Source organism: Hydra viridissima, unplaced genomic scaffold (assembly GCF_058129835.1).
Source record: "Hydra viridissima isolate aposymbiotic clone 2 unplaced genomic scaffold, HvirCarnegie_v1 scaffold_14, whole genome shotgun sequence".
Lineage (NCBI taxonomy): Eukaryota > Metazoa > Cnidaria > Hydrozoa > Anthoathecata > Hydridae > Hydra > Hydra viridissima.
The window spans coordinates 1,854,001-1,860,000 of record NW_028324313.1 but is presented as its reverse complement, the minus strand read 5'-3'; the positions used below and the strand labels follow the sequence as shown (position 1 = coordinate 1,860,000).

General features: G+C 27.9%; 2 pseudogenes; both read left to right on the top strand.

Moving 5' to 3' along the window:
• Nucleotides 1-390: 390 nt before the first annotated feature.
• Nucleotides 391-2,079, top strand: LOC149878750 (uncharacterized; annotated as a pseudogene).
• An 813-nt stretch (nucleotides 2,080-2,892) lies between these two features.
• LOC149878749 (uncharacterized) lies at nucleotides 2,893-5,458 on the top strand (annotated as a pseudogene).
• The last annotated feature ends 542 nt before the right edge of the window (nucleotides 5,459-6,000 follow it).

Sequence of the window (6,000 nt, the reverse complement as noted above, 5' to 3'; positions counted from 1 at the left end):
ACGACCTTCTCCAAAAAGTATATGACGATTATTTGAAGCTTTAGATCTTGAAATCATTATTGTTTTACAATTTTATAACATATCAGAATTTCAGTTAATTTCTAAAAATACGAGATGAGATGGATAAATTCTGCAATCAGTTGATAAAAGCAGAAATTAATAAACAATCATATAAAAAAAGAATAATATAATAATAATAATATAATAATATAAAGTTATAATAGCGTTGGAGTTAATCATATCATTAGGGTTAATTTAGTTAGGTAGGTATAGGTTTGGTTCAATTTCATAACCTTGGGATTATATCTAGTATTAGTGTTAAATGCATGTTTCAGTTAATGCATGTACTAAAGTAAATATACTTAGCATATAAAACCTTAAAACTTAAAAATGCAAAGTATAATGAATTCTTTAGAAATATTTTTTTTGTAAATATTAAACAACACTATATCACGCCACTTTTCACAAATTCTAAAAAAAATTAATTTTTATGATCCGGCCTAATATATATATATATATATATATATATATATATATATATATATATATATATATATATATATATATATATATATATATATATATATATATATATATATATATATACATATACATATATATATTGTTTATTACAAATAATTTTATGTATGGTTTCAATTATTAAATAATTGCACAGTTATGTTGTGTATTGCATTTTTTATTTTTTAGCATCAACTTCATTGGATATAATCGGTAAGGTTTTTATATTTTTATCTTCATATATGTTTTTAATTTCTATATTATTTTAAGGTTTTGCTATAAATTAGTTTTTTTATACAAAGTTTTTCATATAACATTTTTTTATCATATAAGTCTATGCTATAGTATTTTATCTTTTTATTTTTTAGTGTCATCATCATCTAAACAAGTTGGTAAGGTATAATCTAAACCTTTCAACATGATTTTAATTACAAAATAAATACAAGATTTTATTTTTTATTTTAGAGCCACTTCCATCTGTTCCAGTTGGTAATGCCATATATTTTCAATAAGAATTGATAAATCTTAAATAACAAATATTTTCCAGTATTTACAAATAATTTATTATATAATTGCAAGAAAATGTTATGTATTTTTTTTTTTAGTTTTATCTTCTTCTGTTAATACTGGTTAAGGTTTACATATGTTTACTTTTTAACAACCAAATAATTTTAAGACGATGCTGTATTTTATGTTTATTTTTTAATGCCATCGTCATCTAAACGAATTGGTAAGGTGTATAAACTTTTCAAAATGATTGTAATTGGAAAATTATTACAAGAATTTAATTTTGGTTTGTTATGCCTATTTCTTTATTTTAGTGCAAATTTCATCTGTTCCAGTTGGTAATTTCATATATTTTCTCTCTTTGAAAATTGATTTAAGTATTTATTATTATTATTATTTTTCTTTTTTTTCTTTATCTGTTGCAACTTGTATATATCAGCTTTGCTACATGAGTTTACATAAAAAAATATTTGCAACTTTTATTTTTGCATTATACTTTCGTTTTTAGTGCCACCTTTGCCTACTCAAACTGGTAAGACAATATTTATCAACTTTGCATTAAGATTTAAATAAAAAACATATTATATTATATGATTTCTTTGTTTAAATTTTTTTTTAGTACCATCATCATCTGCCTCAACTGGTTAAGTTTGTATTTTTAAAGATAGCAAACTGATTTAAAACTATAATATTATTTTTATTTTTACTCAGTGTTGTCATTTATCTATTAAATTATCTATGTTTATAATCAGTTTGTTAATTCTATTTTTAATTTAATTTGCATAATCTACTTGAGATATTACTTACCTTATTGTTTTTATATTTTCATTATAGAACCAACTTATGAGGATTATGTAAAATATAGGTCTCGCTACCCAGGACCGCTAACCCAAGCATCATTTTTGGGTTGGTTGCGGAACAATGGGAAGGATTAGCCATCTTTTAAATGGTCTTGTCCTCCATACCTGGGTGGTGGGACCTATCACTAAAGACGTGGTGGAAGAAGAGGCGGAGGTAGAGGTGGAAGTGGCATAAGAGGTCCGGGTGGATTAGCAAATGTTTACGTTCAATGCTAAGTCCACCCGGAGTTTTTGTTTTGTTAAAATTAATTGTAAAAGCATAAAGTTAAATAAAATTTGTTTTTATTTTGATGCCAATTTATAAATGGAATTTAACGATTAAGTTGTTAACTTTAGCTTTAGTGTTTAAAAATATTAATTTCTGAGATGAAGTTATGATGGTTCTTCATACTTAATGGAGGAAACATGTTTTTTTTTTTCTTCTATCCATTAGTAAAATTTTTCAAGTTTTTCATTTATCTATCATTTATTGCACCTGTCAAATTTCTTTGCAAAATATTATAATATTTTCTTAGCGTGCAAATTTATGTTTGATTTAAATAAACAACAGTATTTTTGATAATATAGCAGGTTATAAAATACTTTTCATAACAAAGTTTTTAAATAAAAAATTTTTATTTTGCATTCCACTAATTTTGCATATCCACTAATTTTCAGTTAATTTTATATTTAATAGGTATTGATAGAAAATATGTAGGAACAAAAAGTAAATATAGTATTAAAGTTACTTTACCATTTATTTTTAGTAATTAAATTTTAATGATTATACTGGTTGGCAAATTTTCATTTCAACAATTATTTTGCTGTAATAGGTATGCATGTTTTTTTATTAAGTAAATAGAAAAAGGAATGGTTTTTTTTATTTAAGTTATACACTTAATGATTTTGTAAATATTTACTGTAAAATATTGTCTGTTCATGTTGAAATTAAGATGAAAATGCTATTGTAATTATTATTATAAAAGTATCAAATTTTTGTTAGTTTTCTTTTCATTAAAAAGGTGTTATGGGCCCGAAAAAGAAACCTTTCATATTTCGAGGAGCACTCAACACTTTTTTAAATGCTGACTATAAATTGTCTAAAGATACAAACTTTAAGTGTAGAAACGGACATGTTCTTTTTGTTTTCATTAACAGCGGTGAGTTATATAAGAAAACTGTAGAAATCAATGAGTTTTTTAACTTCAACACTTGCACAAATCATATCGTAAATGTAGTGAATGTAGCAAAACAATGGATACATAATTTTAAAAGGGACTATAAATGTTTTGATGATTTTTGCAATAAACTGTTTACATGCTCTACATCAATCTCAACAATGACACAAGCATCCCTGTCTAGTGGACAAGAAATAACAACAAGAGAAAATCTATTGAAGAGTCGGTTATGTAATTTGTCTAATCAATTAGCTACCTCTTCCAAGAAATACAGAAAAAATATAGCTATAGTTAAATCTAAATTAAATATTATGCTATATAAACTAAAAGTTTTCAGACAAAGTGTTAAAAGAAAAGAAGAGATTATAAAAGGTTTAAGAACCAAATTAAAAGAACTAAAGAAAAAAATGCAAACATACTATTATACTCGACAAATTCGCAATCATACAGCTACAATAAAAAAATTAAAACTTAATGAAAAAAAAAAGTCGCATCAAATAAAGGTCAGCCATATAACAGATAATAGGGCAAAGGAAAAAGTAATTGCTAGTTTGGAAAACGATTTGCTTCAAAAAGAGGAGAACACAACCACACTTTTGAACATAAATGAAGAAGAAAAGACATATTCGTTACAGATGAGAATGATTATTTATAACATGTTAATGTGTAATGTCTCGACAGGTAGCATTCCTATTCTCATTCAGAAAATTGGACAATGTATGGGTTTTGCTTTCTCTGATATTCCACACCGCAATAGCATTGAACAAATGGCTCGGGAGCTTGGCAGTATTTCAAGCTTGCAGGCAGCTGAATGGGCAATCAACAATAGTCAACTTACTCTAGGATTTGATGCTACAACACAAGAAGGTGTTCATATTAACAGTATTTACTTGACGTCAAAAGATCAATGCCTTGTTGTTGCTCAGGACCAACTACCTGGTGGGACAGCTGATGATTATGAAAATCATATCTGTAATGCCATTGATCATATGGCTTTTATTTATTCTCATTTTCACTTGTGCAGCTATAACGAATCTCGTAATTCAATTATTAATAATATTTCTAACACAATGTCTGACCGAGTTGCTGTTAATCACCTTACCATAAGCAAAGTATGTGTAACCTGGGGGAAAAGTCTAAATGAGCTGAACTGCCATTTGCACCCTCTTGATACAATTGCCATATCATGCCGTACATCATTGAAGTCTCTAGAGAATGAGAAATGCAAATTGTTCGGAAATGATTGCACGAGGTATCATTCCTAGGTATCGTGGAAACAGACTTCACATTCTTTTCCATACTTGCTTTATTTTAATAAAGCATCACAGTAAATTTAAACAATATCTTACAATTGGAACAGTAAAGTGTAAAGCTTTACAAGCAACTCTTCGAACGGTATTTTGTAGTGCAACTGCAATCAAACAAATGTGTGTACTTGTAGTATTTGGCAAACTTCTTACTGGACCCTGGATGAAAAAGTTTTATGATACATCGGAACAAGCAACTTGTGATCATGTTGCTGGTATCCAGGTTGTGAAAAATGCTATACAAACAATTCAAACATGCAAATCCAATCCCGCTGGTTTGTTTTGCAGAAAAAAAGATTTTTTTGAACAACCGTTAGAGCCAAATATTTTAGAATCAGTAACAAGTTTATGCTCCGTTGATGAAGAGCTTCTTAAAATGACTTCGGCCTGTCTTATTGCAGTGGAAGATGTTTTAAATTGGCAATATAGTAGATATTTTACACTTACTGTGACAGAGACATTTAAAGAGGAAATAGCTAGTGCAAGGCTTCACAATATAGATATTGAGGAATTAATGGGTATGTTTAGTGATGCAAAAGTACGGGCTACTAATGCTACAACTTGCTATATCTCTTGCAAACTAAGATCAAAAAAGAACTGCACTGTGAACTATCTAGACACTCTAGATTTAAGTTTAAGAGAAAAGATTGTTAAATGGTCAATTAATGTAGCACGTAAAAACAGAATTACAAATCGACTGCATCGACGCAAAGTAGGAGATGAGATTTGCAAAAGACAAAAAATCAAGCGCCAAAAAATGGATGAAAAAGAAAAAAGAAAGTCATAGCGCGACCTATCTAAATTGAATTTTGAAGAAATTATTAATTCATATAAGCACTTGTCCAATGACCAACTGTTTGATTTAGAAGATGTCATGTCAGATAGAATTGTTGGGAAGAAACTGGAACATGAATGGTACGATCCAAAGACATGCAAAAGCGTTTTATATAGCGGCAGAGTAAAAAAAGTTACTAAAAGAAAAAATGACTTCATTTACACCATTTCTTACTGGAAAGATGATGAAACTGATAATGAAGCTGTTGACTATTGCATGAAAAAGATCCAGCTTGCTGCTGATGTTGTTTCCGGTGAGTTACAATTTGATTAATTTAATAATACTGCAAGTGTTGTGACTTGCCTAAATAATACAGCAAGTGTTGTGACTTGCCTAAATAATACAGCAAGTGTTGTGACTTGTTAATTTTTTTGATAGACGGCTCTGGCTTACCTTCACGTGGTGTCTATCGTTAAAAATGATTAAAACGTAGTTTTATTTCTGGAATTATTCATTTTAATCATTCACTAAAAGCCAAGACAAAAATGTATAGCATATTGTCTTGAAAATAATTATACATTATTATTATTTTTTAACATTTCATTTATTATTTATTTTGAAACAGGAAATTTGTTAGTTAACCAAACAAAATGGCGAGCTCGTTAACTATACTGTATGGTCCTTACTTCTGTTAATGTAATAATCACATGAAAGACTTTATTATAGGTTTCTCCTATACTTGGTAAGAAAGATGACATGTTTTTTACAGCCAATTGACTTATAGCCCCATTATAGTAGTTGTATATTTTTTTAGTAATATATATCCAATTAAGTAATAATTTTTGGTTAGTGGAAGTGGAAGGAGCATTAGAATG